The 22410-nt window shown below is 46.3% G+C and overlaps 1 protein-coding gene and 1 long non-coding RNA gene across 15 annotated transcripts in view; both read left to right on the plus strand.

The window, feature by feature from the left end:
- RUNX1 (RUNX family transcription factor 1) overlaps positions 1 to 22410 on the plus strand; it is a 264361-nt gene that overhangs the window by 60372 nt on the left and 181579 nt on the right. The gene's annotated exons all lie outside the window — the stretch shown is intronic.
- On the plus strand, positions 15842 to 21200 carry LOC309847809. The gene is made up of 2 exons (XR_014302640.1): positions 15842 to 18123; positions 18327 to 21200. It is a non-coding gene; the product is annotated as an uncharacterized lncRNA (long non-coding RNA).

Raw genomic sequence — 22410 nt, forward strand, 5'->3', positions numbered from 1 at the left:
CCTCCACTCCCCTCCGCTCCGGCGTTGGCATGAAATGCAAAGGAAGCTGAAGAGCTATGAGATGGGTGGAAGGTCCCTGCTAGGGCCAATACCTGGCTTTTCTTCTGTGTGCAGCATCCAGTGCAGGGAGGAAAGGTGTCCAGCCGGCAAGAGCTTGTGGTTTATGTTCGGGTCCCACCCTCTGCAGCGGAGCTTCAAGAAAGAAGCTGAGGGGCAGCTAGAACAGTAAGAGTCCTTCCGGGGCAAATGATGACGTATCAGGGACCAGGCTGTGATCAGGAAGACTGTCTCTTAAGTAGTATGTATGTTTGAAAAACGGTCCCTTCTGAAGCTTAAACATAGAGACTATATAATGTGGAGTTTCTCAGTATAGATTAATTAAATAATCAGTGGGGGTGGGCATCAGTACCGTCTGACTCTTATTTGACTCAAGTCTGGAATTTAAAATGTGGTCCTTTGGAAGACAGGAAGAGACTATTTTCTGGAATATAAAATGAGTCACACAGAATCCTAATGGTGCTTTACAGGACTGTAGACACACTGGTGATGGGGGCAGGGGGCTTTAAAAAGTAATATGCAGCCTCTCTTTCTGTCTCTGTTTTTCTGTCTTTCTCTCTCCCTTCTCTCTGTGTGGGATGCAGATCTTGTGTCTGTTTTTCTCTGTTTCTCTCTCTCTCTCTCTCTCATCTTGATCCTCCCATTTCTCCATCACTCTGTCATATGCAGAGAACACATTGTCATAAGGAAGAAATCCTACCTTAATAAGGCACATGACTTCTACCTCTGTGTAGATCAATAAAATCTTCTTGTGACTTCTGTTTCAGTAACTGGGAAGTCACAGCATGTTTAGAGGTCAATGCTACAGGTGGGGAAAGGCAGAGATGAGACTGTCTTAAGACACTGAGGCATCAAAGTTAAAAACAAAAGATAAATTTCCCAAGCCTATCTTAGACAGGACCAAATCAAAGTCCCTCAGTGATGGGAAAGTGACATGAATTCAAAAAATGGGCATCCTGCCCTAGATACTCTCTCGGAGGCCTGGTTTTTGGTCTAAGCCCAGGTGACAGTCAGGCCTGGGATCGCAGGACAGTCACCCCTCCAGGAAGCAGGCAACAAGCAAAGGCCTAAACTGTGAGCTGCCTCCTTTGTGAGCTGAAAAATCTAATGTTTTTATTTCCCCTGAATATGATCCCATCACATGATGAATCTGCAGATGCAGAAGTAAAAAGGATGAACCAGAAGTGAAGTCGAGTCAGATAAGGCTCCATGTCAAGTGATCCTAAGTCCATTTGGGAAAAATAAATGATTAATTCTACCGTGAACAGGGTGATTAAGAAAACTGGGATCTAGTCTGAGGTTCACTGACTTGGTTCACGATGCACCCTCATCTTTGCCCCTGAAATCACCATGCTGTTCTCTGTGGAGCATGAGTGGGGAACAGACTTCCCTCAGGGTCCTTTGAGATTGGCCGAGATGCTGAGGGCGGCAACCCGCATGCTGACAGGAGTGACTTACTGCAGACCCTTGAAGCTCTTTGTTATTCCATACCAAAGGGGAGGTCCCAGTTTGAGCTTCTGGGCCTCCTGCTTTCTAGAATTATTTGATGCAACAAAATTCTGGCACAACCGAAGACTCTTTGCCATCCTGTGGGGTGTCACCATCACGAGCATGACTGGCATCCAATCAGTCATTTGGCCTAAGTTAATGCAAGTGGCCATGGGGGCTCCGGCAGAATGAACAGCCTCTGAAATAACTCTACCGTGCCAGGTTCTTCCAGCTTCCCAAGGGAGCTGCCAGAGTTTTCTCTTCCCTTCATTTTCTCAACAGCAAATGGTAGTGAAAAGGTTTCCCCCTTCAGAGAAATCTTCTACGGGTGGGATTCATGAGTGTCTGTGGATCATTTTGAAAATGTGTTGAATACATAGGTGAATAGAAAGTTGGAAGGTACACATCTATCCTCCACCAGAATGACGTATTTGAAAGAAAAACCCCGAAACATGTGTGTTTGATTTTCACTGATTTTACTCCATGGGAATTCTAAAGATACTGTTCCAATGAGTGGGATCACGGAGCTCACAGCAGTGCATCAGCCGTCTGTCTCTGGGTGGGAAGTGCTCATTTCTGATCTCAGGACTCCTCCTTCCAAGGGCAGCAGCTGCTTCCCTGAGAGTAGAAAGGCAGGAAGTGAGCCTGGATCAGGGGCCATCACGATGTTTCACCCTCCAGATGAAGTGTGGCTTTGTGTTGTTCTTTGGGAGAACTCATGGATTCGGGAGGCCAGTGATGTAATTCAGGGGAACGCTCCCAAGATCTATTTAAAATAAGACGTAGATGAGTCATCTTTTAACAGACAGCTTTTCTCCTTCTTGTTCACTCATCATCATCAAAGTGAAAATCACAAGCTAAGTATGTAAAATTGTAAATTTGTTTGGCACGTAGTTGTGTCTACACGTCCTAAAGTTTCCCACTGTGGGAGTCTCCAGTTACTGTTCATCCCTTACGTTCACTTACATTTACACCCATTATTTTCCTACCAGCTGTCTGCTCGCTCCCTTGGTATCAAGGTTTGCTCTCACCCAGCCAAAGTCAAGTTCTTGGCATCCTGCCGATAGTCATAACTGCATCTCCACGCACTTAGGTCCGTTGCCATCAAAGATTAAGATGGATTAAGATACCCTGATGATTTTTTCAGGCCGGGAAGTGACTGGGATTCTGGGGAGTGGGATATTGGAAAGAGAGCTGATCATCTGAAAACAGCTCAATGGGAACATGATTTTTAAATAGGAAGAGACACATGAGCTTGCCTCATCTGTGAGCGTGCAACGAAGCTGCCCTGTTCTAGCATCACCATGTTTCACTGTAAGACTGAGCTCTTTCAAGGAAAGCAAGAGGCAAAGACCCCAGTAGTAGACACTTGGTCTTGTTTCATTATAAAAACAATAGACCAAATGTATTCATTTTCCTTATCTGTCTTATATTCCTTCTTGGACTCAATAAATACCTGTCTTGAATGGCTAATACGTGCCTGGTATATTCTGAGTGCTGGGAATGTAGGAGCAAACAGACATAAATCCCCAAACTCATGAAACTTATGCTCAAAAAGGGAAGTCAAAAAATAAATTAAAAAAATATACACTCTGGTCAGATGACATTAAAAGCCACAGATTAAAAATAAGGCCCATACAAGGGGACCAGAAATACAAGGGTCATGAGAGAGGGCCACAATGAGGAGATGACAGGTGACAGGTGACTGAGGGGGTGACAACCTCACTGGAAAGAGATGAAATGGGGTGTCCTGCAGATATGTGGGGCCAGAGCACACCAGGCACAAGGAGCAGCAGGTGTGAAAGTCAACAGGGAACTGAAGATGGATTTCTTGATTTCTTTAAAAAACACCATGGTGATGTTCGTAGTGACTGTGTTGAATCTATAGATTGCTTTGGGCAACGTCGTCACCTTACTGATGATTAAGCCTCCCAATCCACGTGCCTGGCCCATCTTTCCATTTGTTCTAGGGCGTCTTTCATTTCCTTGAGTAAGGTTTTGTCGTTTTCAGTGTTCAAGTCTGGTGCATCTTTGGTTCAGTTGACTCCTAAGTGTTTTGTTCCCTTTGATGCGATGGTCAATGGATTGATTTTTCATTTCCTTTTTGATTTGTTCATTACAAATGTATAGAGATTCAGCTGACTTAGGGGTGTCGGTTTTATACCCTGCATCTTGGCTAAATCTGTGTATTTGCTTTCTTAGTTTTTATGTGGAAACTGTAGGTGTCTACAAGTAAGTTCATGTCGTCTGTGAACAGAAATGCCCATCTTGGATGACCTAGATTCTTTTCCTTGCCTAACCGCTCCGGCAAGAGCTTCTTGAAGAAGTAGCTCAAATGGGCTTCCTTGTCTTGTTCTTGATCTTAGGAGAAAAGCTTTCTGTTTTTCATCATTGAGTATACGAGTGGAGAGTTTTTCATCGATGGCCTTTATTAAGTGTCCTTCTATTCCTAGTTTATTATTTGCTTGGAGTAATAAATCAGTTTTCAGGGGCACCTGGGTGGCTCAGTGGGTTAAATCCTCTGCCTTCGGCTCAGGTCATGATCCCAGGGTCCTGGGATGGAGCCCCCATCAGGCTCTCTGCTCAGCAGGGAGCCTGCTTCCTCCTCTCTCTCTCTGCCTGCCTCTCTGCCTGCTTTGTAATCTCTCTCCCTGTCAAATAAATAAATAAAATCTTTTAAAAAAATAAAAAATAAAACAGTTTTCATGATAACGTGGCAGTAATGATTACATAACAACAGTTGTGGATAAAAGAATGGCACAGAATTGTATGCTGAAAAATGGGAAAAATGAGAAATTTAATGTTATATCTATATTACCATACCATAACTCACAAAACTAATCTTGGAATATTTTTGAAAACCATTGATTTTTTACTTTGAATAAGTGAAATGTATGGCATGTGAATTTTATCTCAATAAAACTGTTTAAAAAAAAAACTTAAAAAAATAAACTACTGCAAATGGAGGTAAGAAATAAGGTAGTTTCGCAGGGACAATAAAAGAAAGTGGCTGAAGCCAACATTGTCTGATGGCAGTTTGGATGGAGAGTCTGCAAAAGAGAAGTCTGGAAGGATCAAGTGTCCTTTAGCACAAGCAGTCTGAAAACTGCAGTCTCCATAGAGGCAGGGAAGTCTCTGGAGAGAGGGGGACAGAACTGGCGGGACAGATGGAGAGTTTGGACTTGGACATATTAGGGGCTACTTTTTGCTTTCTGTGGCCTTATCCTCAGTTCACCCCAGCACTTGGAAAAAGTGGCTCAGCAGCGACCTCCAAACTGTTCCCTCTATGTATGTGCAAGGCTGTCATCAAGAGTGGCCCCCAGCTCCAGTTCAAGTTACGAAGCAAAGTTAGCTTCAAGTTAGGAAGCAAAGATGTGACATCAGTTGAGAGAGAGAACAAAGAATTTACAAACATTGGAAGTAGTTGTTGCCCTGTGAACAAGTACAATCAGCAAGAACCACGTTGGGTCAGGCCACCCACATGGCCAACATGTAACATAACCATCTCTGTGCCCTCACAAGAAACCTTACACACCATGGTTACATGGCAGATGTTTGCTGGTTGTTCATTAAACACTGGTTCCCAGTGAAATTTGTGGGGCCATCTTCCCTGTATGTTTGGGGGGAAAAAGTCAGTATAGACTTGCGTTTCCATTTTGGGAGCTGCTTTGGGCTCTACCCTAAAGATCCCTTAGATCTCTTTCAGCCTAGCACGTGGAGATGCTAGATGTTCCAGGGTTTATGTTGCTAATTCTAACTCGGGAAATCATCTGCCCTCATTTGGATTACAACTGAAGACTTGTGGGCAGGGATGCCTGGGTGGCTCCCTCGGTTAAGCATCTCTTAGTCGCAGCTCAGGTCTTGATCTCAGGGCTGTGAGTTCAAGCCCCTTGTTGGGCTCCATGCTGGGCGTGGAGCTTACTATACATTCTATATAAATAAATGTCATATGTGTTAGAGTCAGATGTTATAAATGTGGCTTTGACACTTTTCTCAGTGAGAAATGTCCTCGCTCTGCCCAGTGAGGACGAAGCTCAGCCTGGGTAGAGCCAGCTGAAATAATCTAGAACATGGCACTTAGCATTCATCCAGCATGTTCACTTTCTGTTTATTCTGGGATGGTCACATCTTTAAAAGCAGAGGGAGCATGATAGGCATGGTCTGACGCTTAATGGAAGAGAAGCTCCAGCAGGGAAGGAGCCAGGTTTGCCCTTCATTTTTGTGCACGTCCTAAGGGGGAAGGTCTAGCCACGTGTGGTCACAAACCCCAGCCCTGGGTCTGCTGCCCCCTTTCATCTATGTCCACACATGCTGAACACTAGATCGTGTGTGTGTTTTTAATATGACTCTCTCTTACAGGGAGTTCAGAACACACGTGTTCCTTTTTATTCTCACCAGTCCCTGAGATCTGCACACCAGAAAGATCATTCTGGAAGGAGATTGGAGAGGTCGGTGGCGGGGGGTGGGGGGTGGGGGAGGGAGAGGGTGGGGACCAAGGAGGAAGGCTGTTGTGTGCTAGCCGGAGACTCAGGAAGCACGGGTCTCCCAGGACAGCCCCTGACCCCTCACACTCACATGGCACAGCTCAAAGGCCTGGCTGTATCTTGGTTTGGTTGTCCATAAAACACAGATAGTAACAGTTGCAAAACAGACGCTAAATGGAATGCATTTTGTGATCTCTGGGGAAAAGGCGGTCTGTTAACATATGCGGACAGTGTGTTATTCTGGGGCAGGCCCAGAGCCACAGGCTCTCATTGCCACCAGGATCATTTCTGGAACCTCTGCCAAGAGCAGCCCGCGCGCTCCAGCCCCCGAGCCCCAGCTCTGGGTCCCGCTGGCAGGAGATTAAGGGCCAACTCTGCCCAGCTGCCTATGCCCTGCTCACCCACAGGCCTGAATTCAAGGCCCCCAATGCTTGACAACCACCGCAAGTCACCAATTCAACCTCTAACAGACCTACTTAGTACCATATGCCTGCCTCAGGTCAGGTCTATTAAATCTCCTCTCAGTGGGGCCGAGCGGTAAAGGCGGACTCCTTCAAAGAGAACAGTTTTGCTTTCAAACACAGATTTCTTGATTGTTCTCCATGGCTGGATATTTGGTGGGACAAGGGGACTTGTAGTTTGTTTCGTCTTGAGAAAAAAAAAAAGTAGACAAGATGAGGACAGGGCTCTAGGGGCTCTGGCTCCTTCCTGGCCCTGCAAAGCTGAGGTTCCTGGCACCCCGAGCCAAAAAGAGATCCTCTGAGGAGGAGGAGAGATGATGGGGGCTGAGGGCGGAGGGGAGCGGATGTCACAGGAACTGTCCCTGTTATCTCTGAAAGTCACGCAGTGGTCTCTGGACATCGTGTGGTCCTCCTGAGGAAGCCGCAGGGGATGTTGTCCGGGAAATGGGGTTGATCTCTGTGGCCCCACTCAGGTCCCCTTTCCTAAGTCCCTTGCTTCTCCTGCCCATCCCCTCTTGGAGGCCATCTCGCTTCCCTAAATATTTCTGGAGAGGAAATAAGGGTAGCAAAGATATTAATTTGAAGGGACTTAACCCCTTCCTGAAGGACTTAGAGTTTGAAAGAAAAATACAGAAGGGGGGCAAACTCACCCCAAAGCAGGACTTTCCAGGGGCAGATGCTCAGATGCTGTCTGCCAGGGCAAGACAGGTGGAGAGAGAGATAAATTGGGGGAGCATCGCAGGTGACCACATGCTCAGCCCAAGTGTGAGGCTGCCCTCAACCGTTCACCCACCTCACAGAACCCACTTCCCACATGCATCCCAAATGCACAGAGAAGGACAAAATGAAGTCCGTATGACAGCATCCCAGATGAACAGGGAGTGCAAATGATGGTCTCCGATTATAAAAAACCATCTTAGAAAGCCCGGAGGAAAAGAACCGTGCCTTGGCTGTTCCCCATCTGTGCTGAGCCCCAAAGCAAGAGGAAATTGATTTAAATATCGGCAGCGGGAGCTCAAGATAGACAGAGGGAAGGATCTCCAAAAGAAAGACCTCCCCTCCTGTTGTTGCATAAGCGTTGCTCTTTGAAGGTCGCAGAAGAAATAAGGGTTCCATCATCGATTAAAACAGACCATCGCCAAGATCCCTCCCGTGCTGAGACAACCTCACCCTCTAATTTTAGCAACGCCTCTTGGCAAAGGAAGGGTCCCCCCTTCCTCGGGCTATCTGGTGTTCCACACACCATCTCCTACAGCTTCCTTTGAAGTTGGCGGGGGCTCTGTGGACTCAAGGCCAGAAACTCTGCAGGAAGAGACATGCTCACAGCCATCACACGGCCCTATCTCGTTGCAGCAACAGAGGCTGTCTATTTTTAATTTTTTTTTTAATTGTGAAATTGCGGCATTTTGTTTGAAATTAAATATGAGTGGTCAGGTTTGGGGTTGATACTCAGATATGATAGTGAGGTCATTTGCCACCTAATATCCTCTCTTTCTGTGCAGGAGGTGAGGTTTAAACCATGGCTTTATTTTAACAAATTTAAAGATTTCATTCATATTTTTAACTCATTATAAATGAATGCAATTTAAGCCTATCGCAGAGTTGACAGAAAGTGGCCGAAAGCCATGGGAATGTGTTTCTCATTGTGGAAACTACATGTTAGGCATTTTCTTCCCCCAAGTAAATTTCTGCAGTTTGATGAAGGAAATTTTATTTTGGGAAAAAGAAAAAATCATAGGTTCCAAAGTAGTCTTTCATCTCAGAAGTTAACCCTATAGAAAATACGGCAACAGTTCCGAATTTCGCAAATTATTTTGATAGTATTTCTGTCCTATTGCACAAGTTCTAAAAAAAAAAATTTTAATGTTTTGGTTTGGGTTCTTTTGTTTTGTTTTTAACCTCTTGGTCTCACAGTGCAAAGCAAAGCGATTAACCCAGGGAAAAGCAGCACCGCAGGAACGTTTGAGTTTCTAGGGAATGTCCAAATGTCCAGCACACTCCGTTGGGAGGATCTTGGCAATACTTACTTTTTCCACTTCCAGTTTTACTAGACAGGAGACAGGTTAGGAAGTAAAGTGGGGAGGACACGTAGAGGGAAGAGTTTGGTGTTTTCTTTCAAGCTCACTAATATTTGAGAAGTGTCAACATTGTTCGAAAAACTGCTTTTAGGCCACAGTTTTTGTCTTCCTGGTCCCAGCAGCACCTCCTATGTATGTGATGGGCTGATTGCATAGACGACGTCCCGAGGTTGGAAAGGAGGGACCACAGGCCAGAGGCAGGAATGAGAGGAGACCCCCCTTTATGGCCTTCTGTCTTCAGTGGGTGCCCCCCAACCTCTGGCTGCAGCCCCACATGCATAAACCCTCCTGGTCTCCCTTCTGTTTCCTCTCCTGCACCAGATTATGGGCCTTTCTCTCTTCTCTGCCTTTGACTTCCCTCCTCCTCTCCTCCTCAGCCGAGTGGCACATCAGACCCCCCCCCCCCAGTGGGGCTAAGGGGTGGGAGTGAATGTGGAGTCTGGTTAAGTCAGTCCCGACCCCTGGGGGGGTGCCCTGAGGTGGTAGAGCTCTGGGGAGAATTCCTGTCTCATAGGTGAGAGTCCCAGTCCACAGATACACAGGGGGTTTCTTTGTTCCACACACCTAGTAGCGGGCTGTACACATATCAAGTTCAAGGTCCAGGTGTTGGAAAACAGACCTGCAGCTTCATATATTTCTCAGTGTTTGAAATTCTGAAAAGCAGGTCTACACGGAGCGCGGGGCAGTGCGATTCTAAAAGGTAGGAGTGACAGAAAGAGGAAACCAAGTATAGAAAGCTGTACCTGTAAGTAGGTTTATCCCAAAGGGCAGGGAAGAGATGAGAAAGAAACTAAGAGAATGTTCCTTCCTAAATGGCCTTGGCTGTAACCCATGTTTCATGGCGATACAGGACAGCGCAGAAACAACAGCCAGGGTCCAAGTTCCATCTCCAGCGCCCTCCCAGAAAGCTACGATCTCCCTTCCGAAGAAGTTGAGTTGCAAGCAGAATTGCAGTACTTATTTTTCAATTAGGAAAAAGATGCTTTTCATGCATTACTCACTCCATCATTTTGAATTTACCAAAACCAACGCGAACTGACTTTTCAAAAGGCCGTTCAATTCCACCCTTTGTGGTCAGAGCCGAAAGGGCCGGAAAGTTTCTGCTGGGAAGGGTGGAGCTTGGTGCAGAGGGCCCGTGGGGACACGCCGGCGGGGGGCTCAGGAGCCAGCCCCCCACCCCTCGCCTCACCCAGGCTGCCTTCCCAGCATCGCCCGCCTCGCTCTGCACCCCTTGCTGACTTCGGCTACTGGTCAAGTTTCCTTTCGAGCCCCAGAGGCCCGGCTGCCCGCGCTGAGCTGACTCATGGCTTCCCGGACTTCCTGACACCCTGTTCACGGGCCTGTCTGGAGCTCGAAGACACTCTGTGGCAGCGGTGTCGCAATTCCAGCCAGGAAACCAAGCTAACCGCCCCAGAGTCTGGCCGAGGTGTCTGAGGGCGCGCGAGAGCGGAGGCTCCCGGGTAGAATGGAGGCCGGATGTCCACACCCATGTTTTTTGCTATTTTCTCTTCCATTCTTTTTTCTTTCCTTCTTTCCTTCTCTCTCTCTCTCTCTCTCTAGTTTTATTGAGATACAGCTGACATGCAGAGCTGGTTTCATATGAGACAGACAGCTTATGTATGGCATGACTTACATATATTGTGAAATGTTGGCCACAGTCACTTTAGTGGACACCCATCCTCTCCTATAGACACACAAAAAAACCACAAAAAACAAAAACAAAAACCCACGCCAGTGGCTGATTTTTTTTACGTCAACCTACATCCATCGACAACCACGAAAATGTCAATATACATGCACAGAAGCTTCAGACCCGAAAACCTTCTCTGTGTCCTCACCAACAGAAGAAGACAATCCATCATTCCATTTAGATAGTTTACACCTTGAGTAAATGTCTTATCCTTCCTCCAAGTTTGTGACATTTCTTCAAAGATTATTTCTACTTTTTTTTTTTTAAAGAAAAATCTGAATGGGGGTACCTGGGTAGCTCAGTGAGTTCACTGTCTGCCTTCCACTTGGGTCATGATCTCAGGGTCCTAGGAGGCTCCCTGCTCAGTGGGGGGCCTGCTTCTCCCTCTACCCCTCCCCACTGCTTGTGATCTCACTCTCTCTCTCCCCCCTTCTTTATCTCAAAACAATAAATAAAATGTGAAAGAAAGAAAGAAGGAAGGAAGGAAGGAGAGAGGGAGCGGGGGGAGGAAGGGGGAAAGAAAGGGAAATCTGGTGAAGAAGCGAAGCTTGGTTTTTCATGCTACTTTGGATTCAGCCAGTGATCTGACGATTGTCGAAAGGACAAGTTCCCATGTTCCCTACCATCTCAGCCTTCTTTGTCCTTCCCCACCCCCTAAGGGGAGAGGAGCTTTCTCCTGGTGTGCAGGGAGCTCTTGAGACCAGCCTTCTCAGAGGGGAGAGGATTCCCACCAACGCCACGTGTCTGACTTCAAAGGATATGAGACAAACAAACGTTTAGGGAAATCAGGAAGTGCAGAACCTCAGTGATGCGTGTGGAAGAAGCTAGAACATTGCATTTATCCCAGGTCTTTCCCCCGACCCTCCCCCCGACTCGGTCACTGTGTGTGTCCAGAGATAAACAAATAGACCCATCTCCTTGAACCCTGCCGTGGATAAGGGGGGTGTTTGACCAGAGAAGGTGTCTCAGGTGGAAAGTTACTGAGGCGCAGTTCTGTTGGATCCCAGAACTGCTTGCTCCTCTCTCCAAAATGACTCTATTTTTAAATAATGATGTCTATTCTCCCATGATTAATAGTACTTTGTATTTTATATCACCTTGCTCTATGGCTGAGTTTTTACTTGCATTTAAGAGTATCCATGCTTATGGGGGGATATCTCTAAGGCTCACATATTAGGTCTGGAAAGTTTGCCTTGGGGCGCCTGGGGGGCTCAGTCGGTTCGGTGTCTGCCTTCAGCTCAGGTCATGATTCTGGGGTCCTGGGATCGAGTCCTGCATCGGGCTCCTACCTCAGCCGGGAGCTGAGCTGCTCCCTCTCCTTCTGCTGCTCCCCCTGCTTGTGTTTTCTACCAAATAAATAAATAAAATCTTTAAAAAAAAGAAAGAAAGAAAGGAAGTTCACTTTTTGTTCTTCCTGGAAGTTTTGAAAGCTCCTAAAATTGGCTCCATGCCTCTTTCTCAGAGCACCCACCTGAGAACTCAAGGATGACGGCCTCTGCCAGACTGGAGGCACGGCAAGTGCCCGGCACCTCAGTCAGGTGCTCCTCAAAGGCCTCCCGGACTCTCTTCCTGGAAGGGCAGGAGAGTGGCCCTTTCGGGGAACTGCCCGCCTTGCTGCCAGCTCCGCCTGGGGAACTGGCCCAGGGGAGTCTCTGCTCTTCCTGAGGTCTGGGCAGACAGCCTGTCCAGTCATCCTTTTCATTGCTGGCCCCGCAAGGGAGAAAGTAGACTTGGATGACCAGTCTGGCCCCACGGAAAGCTGTCCTCTAAAGCCCAGCCCAGCCGGCCAGCAGCCATCGGAGTCGGAGGCCTGTCTGGACCACCACGCAAACATTCGTGGGAATGCATGATCCTTGTTACAGACAAAGGACCTCACCATTCCATTTGGCTTTTTGTTTTTATGCATTATGTTTCATTTCTTGAAACCTCTGTATCTTTTGAGAAGGAGATTTTTCTTCCTATCCCTGACCGCTCTCACAAATCATCACTTGTTTATGTAGGGGCTGATTCATGGCCTTGTCCCCCAGAACGCTAGTTTCCTAGAGACAGAGACTGTGGACAACTTCTTTGCCTATTGCACTCCCAGGCGTCAAACAGTGCCTGGCTCAGGTTCCCATTCCCATAGAGGCCCCATTTGTTAAAAGGGAAAACTGAGGCTCTGGGTGGCTGTTCTCGGCCTTCCCGAAGTCCAGCACCTTGGCATGTGCCCTGGGCTCCTGTCATGTGCCCAGCACTGTGTCTCTCCCAAAAGGCCGCATCAAGAAGTGGCTGGCAGGCCTGGGACTCTCCCGCCACGCCCATCACCAGGCAGAACTTGCAGGGAAAGCAGGCAGGCCTGCTGGCCCTCTCCCCGCTCTTGGGAAAGGGTGGGAACACCATCCCCCACCCCAGAAACCGCTCCCTCCATTCTCTGCGAGGTCGTTTACTTTCCTGTGACTGCCATCGCAAATGACCACAAATGAGGTGGCTGAAAACAACAGGAGTTTTGTTTTTCGCACAGTGCCAAATGCCAGAGGTCTGAAATCAAGCAGGGCCACCCCACCTCTGAAGGCTTGAGGGGAGACTCCTTCCTTTCCTCCTTCTAGCTTCTGCTGGTCGCCAGTAATGGCATTCCTGGTTTCCGGTGCGTCACTGTAATCTCTCTGCCCTTGACCGCAGCCGTCCTTCTTCCCTCTGCGTGTCGCGTTTTCTCTTCTCACAAGGATACTAGCCACTGGATTTAGGGTAGGATAACCCCATCCTATCCAGTTCCTTCTGCAAAGACCCTCTATCCGAAGGAGGTTATGTTCTGAGTTTCCACGTGGGTGTGAATTTTAGGAGACACTACTCAACCCAGTTCGGACCATAAGGACACAGGAGCTACTCCCCCACTCACCATTTATCAGCTGTGTGACCTCAGGCAAGTTGCATGACCTCTTGGTGCATCTACATCCTCACCTGCAAAAGAGGAATGGAAGTAGTCTTGCCTGATTGGGCTGAAGGCACTGATATCAGTGATGTGCTCAGAATGGTGACAGGCACATATTAAGAGCTATGTAGTTCAGGAAGACAGAGCAAGTGCCTGTAGATGCTTCACAGAGGTCAGTGGATAATCCTGTCATCAAGGGCCCCACGGGGGGTGACAGGAAAGGAAATTGACCCCCAGCACCAACCAGGAAGCAGGCGATAGGACACGCAAGCCATCCAAGGAGGTGATGGCCGATGGGACTTCTCTTTATCTAGGAGAATTTAGCCAAGGGAAGAGAGAAGAAGGAGTTGCGGGTGGAGGTAAGGGCATGTTCAAAGACCTTGGGGCAGAAAGGGATCTGGCAGACTCAAAAAATGCCGTCAGTCAGGACAGCTAAAGCCCAAGGCAAGGATGCAGCTGGGATATAAGGGGAGAAGCAAGTGAGGTAGAATCCCAGGAGCCAAGATTCTGGGCCTCACCAGTCCTGCAGCCCAGGGAAGCATCCAAGGTCACTTCTAGCTCTCAACTGTCTTAGTCCATTCGGCCGTCCGCCACAGAAATACCATAGACTGGGCGATGACATTTATTTCTCACCATTCTGGAAGCTGGGAAGTCAAGATCACAGGGCTGACAGAGTCAGTGTCTAGTGAGAATCTTCTTCTTGGTTCATAGCAGACTGTCTTCCCATTGAAACCTCACATGGTAGAAGGCACAAGGGAGTTCTCTGGGGTCTCTTCAGTTGCCTCAACTCCAAGCTGATCAGAATGCCTCACTGTTCTCTCAAACTATCCAGCCCTCGGAGAAGATATATGAGTTACCCAAAGCACTCTGACCCCCAAGGAAGCACAGTGCTGATCCGTCCTATGACAAAGTTACTGACCTTTTGTCCATTTCTATGGGAAATGTCAATGAAAGTCCATTCCCCGTCTCTCAGTGATGACTCCATTAATGGAGTCATCCCAGATGTGGTTCATGATACAATAGCCATGGGAAACTGAGACTCACCATCTTGAAAACTTTTGACTAAAACCCCTCCTTCCAATCTACCCTGATGACTAGACTCATCATATCTACTGTTTTTTCCCCAGTGTAGCAAACACCCACTCCTCGTTCTCTTTGATAAGAGGCCTAGACACATAGGTGACCCAGTATGACATATGCAGTTCTATCATTCCAAAGACTCCTGCTCTTACCTTGGGAAGATTCCAGAAGGAATCACCTTGTCTGCAAGCCTCCCCTAGTTAGTAGGTTGTAGATCTCACTTACATCACAAGAAAATTCATGGCAGAATTTCTGGTTGAAAAAGATCTTTTTCCCTTGATCTACTGATGCTTCACCCTGATGCATTTTCCCATCTGGTCCTTCCAGATGGTCAGGGATGCTCCAAATGAAAGTGACATAAAGAGCAACATCTCAGGAAGGGACCTGTTCAGTCAAATAGCAAAGGGACAGAATCTCAGAATCCCAAGTTTGTCTTTAAGCAGAGAAATAAATCCTAGACTCATAGCTGAGAGCAGGAAATGACCCTAACAATTATAAAAATAATAATAATAATAAAATAAAATAAATGACTCATTTACTATGTTTCCACCCCCAAACTGGGTATTATGTGCATGTCATTACATTTCCTTCTGTTGCCACCCTCTGAGCAGGACCCCTGACTGATGAGGAGGTCAAAGCAGAGAAAAGTTAAGTAATCTGGTGCCTGAAAGCCTATTAGTGTTCACCTCTCCCCCTTCTCCAGATGTGGCAGGTGGGACCTAGGGAGTTTCCAGGGGTCCACAGAAGGGACTGCAGCCTTGTTACAATCTGAACCCTGAGGTTCCCTCTACACCACTGTCTATAGCAAGTCGAAGAGCACAATAAGAACTCTTACTAGGCATTTCCATTTTTACAGCACAAAGACATTTAAGTTATGCCAGAACTGACATGCCTCCAGCCCACAGATTTTCATACTCTTCCCTGAAGCTACTTTGGATAGATTTTCTGTCTTTCAAGTTAGGCTGGGGAGGGAGAGTCCAGAGAGAAAGGGATCATCCTCAGAGTGGCCTGAGCCATCTGGACTGTGAGAAAGTACATTAATTGAGGGGCATATCATGCCATACAGCTGCCCAAGGGGGTGATTTCAGAAGGCTGGGAAAGCCCTCATCCAAGACAAGTACCTTCCTCCTTCACTGACCTTCTAGCACAGCCTCAGGCCTTAATCTTCAAGTTTAGTAAGTCTGAGAAGGCAGCTCTCCCAGGGAAGGATAAACCATTAGTCATTTACACTTTAGTACGAACTAAGTAAGAGGCTGCCCCAAAATAAGTTAGAGTGCAAAGGTCAGTATAAGGAGAGCTTAGGGCACCAAAGACAAATGTTCTTGATCTCACCCCCTGGAACCTACACCTGTTGGCTCCACTCCCTTTTGAGGATCCGGGAGACCTGGAACCTAGATAGACACCCCCATGTCTCCCTCCCAGGTGTTCAAAGCTGCCCTGCCCACTAGTACCTACTGTATCAGAATCCACAAACTGTTAACTGTCACATGTGGTGTGTTGCATCTGGGACAAGATTAGGGCATGAGAGAAGGTCCCCCATATAGTAATCATAATAAGTGGAATCACTACCCAACTTTATAGTTAGCAGATGGGCAGGGGAGGACTGATACAAGCTGTGAGCAGAACTAAAAAGGTGTGGTGACCAAGAGGACATGCAATGAGCTAAGGCAGGCTCAGGGCAAGCCTCATGGCATAGGGAACACCTAGGAAATTTTGGTGGATGGAAATGAAAGACAGTGTCCCACAGCTGAAGGAAGAAACACGAGTGCTCACAGCACAGTTTTTGCAAGTACTCAGTGATGCTGCAGCTCAGAGAAAAGCATGAGTTGGGGCTGCACGTTGGGTGGCTGGTCCTGAGCCTTCCCCTTCCCTGGGGTCTATGCCTCGCCAGCTCATCTGGGCTCATGCCCCAAAGAAGCAGCCCCTGGGACAGCAGTGCGGCATGGGACGGCCCTCCAAAGGCTCTAGAGAGGGAGCAACGCCAATCTCTGTCTCTGTGCTTGCCTGTTTCCCCCTGGTTGTGTCACCCATGCATCACTGAAGCAAAGAAAAAAGGAACAGTCCCAACCCACTGGGGCTCCTGGAACTGGGCTTCTGTGGAAATCCTTAGCCCCCACTTAGCTGGTAGCTGACATGGTGTAGGTAAACAGGAGACCTAAGGCATCCTGGGACTAGCTTTAGTGGGTACCTGTCCTCACTTGCCTATATTTATAGGATGCTTAGAAATGTACAGAGTGATTTCTCATGCTGTGTCTCCTCTGAGCACCACACCATCCTGCAAGAGAAGGGACAACAGACAGGAATGGCCTAGATTCCTAGAATCTCCTAGAGTCTCTGTGACTTGCCCAACCCCAACTTCTCTGGGTGGGCTGGTCCTCTGTCTGGATCTACTGGCTTCACACAGGACGACTCTTCTGGGAGCAAGCAAGCCACAAAAGTAGCACTTTCCGGGCCCTTTGAGAAATCTTGCGTTTTCTTTTCCTTTTCTCTTCCCGAGTGACTTCAGATTCTGCCCATTCCTGTTTCTGCAGAGAGCTGTAAGGCTTCCCATTTCCGTATTCTTTGGTGCACTCCTAGCCAGGATGAGATACTCTTTTTTTCCTTTTTGGTTTTATGGGGATTTTTTCAGTGATGTCAGACTTCAAAGGAAACCTCCCACCATAAAGATCATGACCAGACTCACACTGTGATTCTTTCCCATTCCTGCGGCGAAAGGACGATAGTGCTAACACATGTCTCATCCCCCCTTGACGGCAGCCTCTCCGGAGTGATTTCCAAAGCCCCTCACTTTCTCTTTTGGGTCCCGAATGTCAGGAATGCATCGCTCCTTTCCAAGCCAAGAAGCTAAGCTACTGGTGCCTTCATTTGTCACTGCACTATGAGCTCCCTAATCAGAATCCCCTCCCCTGTGTCAGCACAGGGTCCTCCCCCGCTCGCTTCTGGCTTTCCTCGGGAACTTCTAAACACTCTCGTTGTAGCAAAGTCACTGAAGCCAGGCCACTCAAGGCAGCCGAGCGAGATTTAATTGACTCCTTGGGCAGTGATTCACAGAACAAAGCCTGACTGTCTGACCTGGAAACCACACAGTGGGGAGTTTAGAAAACTGCGGCGTAGTCAAAACAACGTCCCTGGGGCGGCCATTGATTGAAGTTCAAAGGAGCAAAGATGTAAGTCAGAACGTTGTAATGACAAGGGCGGCCCAAAAAAATACATTGACCTGGGCATGGAGCCTTCTGGGATGAGGCTTCCCAAGACTTTAAATCACACAGGTTACATCGGGACAGGATCCAGGGACAACATGGCCTCCTGGGAGAAGCTTCCAGCTGGGCAGTGAAAATGTTAGTCATCAGGATCAGAAGAATGTATTGGTTTCCTAGAGTTGCCTAGGCCCCATCCTGGAGGACAAGCTGCTTCCCTATCTTCCCATGACACTCTCCCTGCGTCTCCGTGTGTCTTTTCTTCTTACAAAGACACAGTCATTAGACCACCTTAATCTGGTACGACTCAAACTCATCACATCCAAAAGGCCTTCTTTTCAAATAGGTCATATTCTGAGATTCCAGATAGACAGGAATATTCAGATATACTCAAGGGACCACAGCCCATTTGCTGTTTCTCCCACACCACCTCCTGCCTAGGTTTGTGGAATTGGTAATTCCTGGCCTTGGCTTTGGAACCTCCTCCATGCACCGAGATCTTTGTGTATGAAATTGAATCTTGACCTTTCACCTTTCCTGGCTGAGAAGACAAATATGGTGCCCATCTGTGACACATGACTAGGCAGGGTTTGACGAAAGGAGCATTAAAGTTAATGTGGCGCGGACTAGAAAGTGAAAGAGTGGGCAGTATCCAAGGAGGTAAATTATCAGTGTAAAGAGTCTGGTCAAGGGCGCCTGGGTGGCTCAGTGGGTTAAGCCGCTGCCTTCGGCTCAGGTCATGATCTCAGGGTCCTGGGATCTAGTCCCGCATCGGGCTCTCTGCTCAGCAGGGAGCCTGCTTCCTCCTCTCTCTCTGCCTGCCGCTCTGCCTACTTGTGTTCTCTGTCAAATAAATAAATAAAATCTTTAAAAAAAAAAAAAGAGTCTGGTCAAATAGTTGTATCTCAGAGAGACCACCAAACACATTTCTCTAAATGTTTTTAGAAAAATGTAACTTTTGGAGTAGGGAATCAGGATGGGGGTGAAGCACAGTTGGTCTTGAAGTATTTCAAAGCTTGCCATAAGCTGCTGGCTTTCCAAGTGAAAATAGTACCATCTCCAAGATCTCATATTCTGGAATGTTCTTCCATTCACAGCTTCTACTCCTTTCAGTCTACTATCCTCACTCCTACTGATGGCACTTGCCACCTTGATGGTGGCAGATCAACCCTCTGACAAGGCACTGTGATGGGGCCATGGGGAATAAAGGGCTTTTAAGTAATATTTATGTGGAATACCCTCTACCTTTCAGATGAGTTCTAAGTTCCTTGCTATCACTACTGGGTCACACAGAATGACTGCTGCAAGTCACCTCCCTTATGCATACTCTACAACTTATTTTCTCTGCTTTTATTCTCACTATTCTAAGTATTGTTGGAATCACAAAACCACTTTGACATAGATTATTTTATTTTAACCCCTGCATTCAATGCCTAATTTATCCAAAACACCCTACCGCGCTCTATCTTTAGGAACTGTTCCCAGCTGATCATAGGTTCCAGATAACCTCTCCTCTGGAAAGACTCTCCCCCATTGTATTCTTTAGAAGAGTAGTGAGTACTGAAAAAAGCACGTGTTCACTTCTTCTTGAGATGCCATCTAGCTCTACCCTTACATGTCTTCTTTCTGAGGAATGTTGTATTTGCTCCATTTTCCAGAGATGAAACAGGCAATGTGTTCCCCGCGCAACACCCCCTGCTTCCTCTGGAACCTGTTATGCCAGCTCTTCATCCACCCCCTTCCTTCTCAGCTGTCTTCCCCTCTTGGTCCCATTCCTCCTGCTGTGTCTTGTGTCTTTAAATGCCTTTCTCATTCACTCAGAAATTTCTTCTCCTCTTCCTGCTGCCCCTTCTCCTTTGGAATACTGGGTTACAAACCATTTCTCCTCCACAGCACACCAAAGAGCTGTAGCCACTGTGACAGTCTCCTCCACAGATAAGTTAGGTAGTAGACTGTAGTAGAATTCTGGGATTCTTGACACTTTCCTCCCTTCTCTCTGTCCTTGTGTGGGACACTGGTGCACAACAGTATACCAAGATTGAGCTAACTTATTTGCTCCTCCAGGGCCAATAGTCTAAACCATCTTATCTTTCAAAAGAAAATTATCCTACCCTTTGGCCCTGTTTTCTTGTCTCTTATTATTACTACTCTTTCCACAATTCCTTCTCTGCTACTTTTCCCCCTCCCTTACCCCATATGTCTCCTAGACACTGTTCTAGACTCTCTTCTCTTCCTGTTCCACCTTTTCTCCTTTGGGAATCTCCCCACTCCTGCCTTGAACACAGTAGGCCCATGATCAGCAATATCAACCCACCAGGAAAGTCCATCTCAGAGTTGTGGTGAGTCTTCAAGTGGCTCCTGAACACATCTGTGAGGACATCACCTCAAGAAACCTCAAGGCAAATGTGTCCTATATAGAATTCACCATCTTTTCTCAGACTTTCCAACTTTTATCTTTCTGACAATGGACCACCAACCCCTTAGTCACCAGGGCTAAACCTTCAGAATTGACTTTGATGCCCCACCTTTCACCCCGCATACAACTGATAGCTAGGTTCTATGTATCCCCCTCCAACCAGTTTCAAAAACCTGCTAACTATCCAAGAACCAGGTTTGCTGTAGACCCAGAATAGAACACAGATTGCGTGAGTGAGATCAGACAGTTAAAAGATTATGTACCACTACATTTATTGTAATTAGCACTTATTTTATATCCAGAAGGCATGTAACATGCTATTGGATGTTTTCATAAGCAAATAATTCAACATGCTCATAACAACTTGTCAAAAAATGAAAGCCATTCATTATTAATAGTGGTACATTTATTTTAGTATTTAGTAGTAGTAGCAGTAAATTTTAAGTAGATTTTATTCTACCCCATCTATAAAAGTCTATCAAAAGTTTTAGAGAAATAAATGCCAATGCTTCTGGAAAGAATGACTCATTCAGTATTTTAGCTTAGCACTTCCTATGATTCATACTATCACTAGAGCATCTAATACTTTACTTTCTAGAAGCCATTGAGAGACCCAGACCTATGGGTAGGGTGTGATTTGGGTGTCGAATAAGGCCTTAACCCTCCAAGTATTCTATCTCATTCACTTGCTGGTTGACAACATCTACATTTAGCACCTTCTCCCTTTATAGCCTGACATCTGGAACTGAGAGAAAGAACCACAGAGGGCAGAGAACTCAGTGCTTAGAATGTTCCTGAAGGAAATGTTCCTTGAGATACAGCATAAAGTATACTGGAATTTGGCAACAGGCCAACCTGGCTTCAAATCTTGGTTCTAACACCTCTTGATTGTGAGATCTTGGGAGAAGACTTAACTTCTCCAAATTCATGTCATATTTTTAAAATAGAGATATTATCCATATTTTCCCAGGATTTAGTTCTTTTAGACATAGAGAAGAAAAAATTGATAATGAGGCTAAGAGTCTAATGGATGGTAGCTTTCACAATGCAGTCCCCCCCCTCTCTCTCTCTCTTTCACACACACACACACACACACACACACACACACACACATTAGTATCTTCTGATTTTATAACTGAACCTTGGGATGAACTTAGACCTTGGACCCTTGTAAGAGCTACACTTCTATAAATAGTAAACCTTCATCCTAACATCTGATATCAATGTAGATCCATGGTTAAAAGTTGGTCCTGAAAAGTATTCTTTATACCTAACACATGGCAAAAGCTACTTTTTGAACCTTTGATAGAAAATTAACATAACACAACAAAAAAAAGAAAATATTTTGTAATTCTAGTGATTCAAGAAGATAAACACTAATATGCATGTAGTAAAGGAAATGGAACAAGGGACTGAATGGTTGCTGGATAAAAAGAAGCACCTTCTGTCTGTACATCTTGTCTTCAGCATGGTCACATACTAATGAATGCACCCAGCTCACTGCTGGCAACAAATACTTGAGCCTCGTCTTACAACTATGTGTTCAGCAGCTGTTCTGAGACCCATGCTTTCAGGCTTTTGTTCAAGCAACAGAAAATTTTTGAGAGGGGGGCTCCCACTGTGCTGATGGCAATGACCTACAGATACCAAAAAAACAAGTCTAAGAACCATGTGGTTGCTAAGGAAATAGACACAGCCATTGTGAAACTTGAGGCCATATTTGGTGGCTTGAAACACCTAAATGATCAAACCAAATGGATCGAATGAGTTACCAAGTAAAATCCACTGCATAAAAGCAGTTATTAATATGGCAGGAAATAATATTCTTCTGAATTCCATGGCTCATGTGGATCCAAAGATTTGCCAAATCTTGTCATTATTAAACCCATAAATAATGCAATGTTAGATGGCAAATTAACAATGAAATCTTTTCAGACTGCCAAATACACTTCTAGGGAAAAAATAATAATAATAATAATCCATTCCCAGGTGAGCTAAGCTGATCCACGCAGAATCTATTCATGGGTGCCAGGTCCAAGGTCTCCAGATTTTTACTTGTTTGTTGTTGATTGTTTAATGAGACATTTGAATAGTACTGTTAGAGATTTTCACATCCAACTTTCAGTGGGAAATCAGTTGAGTATTACCATGTCTCCGTTATCCAAACAACAACACATTTGTCATTTTGTCACCACCAAATTAAGTGTGTGGCCGGGTTTGTGTAGCCAGAGCAAGGACTTCAGGAGGAGGCAAGTTTCTATTTTGATTCACATCAGATTGATGTCGAGGTCAAGGAACTCAAAACCTGCTCCCCAAGGAATGTATGACTTTCTAATATCGAGACCCTCAGCTGCTCCTCATCTTAACAGGGGTCTTTCCACAAACTCTTCAACTTCCTCTTTGATATTTTACCCTCTTAATCATTTTAAGTCAACAGTCCATGACTGACAGTCTTGTTGATAAAGTACCTTTATAATGATAGACTCGGTACTTAAACTTCCGCCTACATCTTCTCTAAGTTGGTGACCTAATTGCAGCTGATTCTTCCAGT

Source organism: Mustela nivalis (genome assembly GCF_964662115.1).
Source record: "Mustela nivalis genome assembly, chromosome: 1".
Taxonomy (NCBI): Eukaryota; Metazoa; Chordata; class Mammalia; order Carnivora; family Mustelidae; genus Mustela; species Mustela nivalis.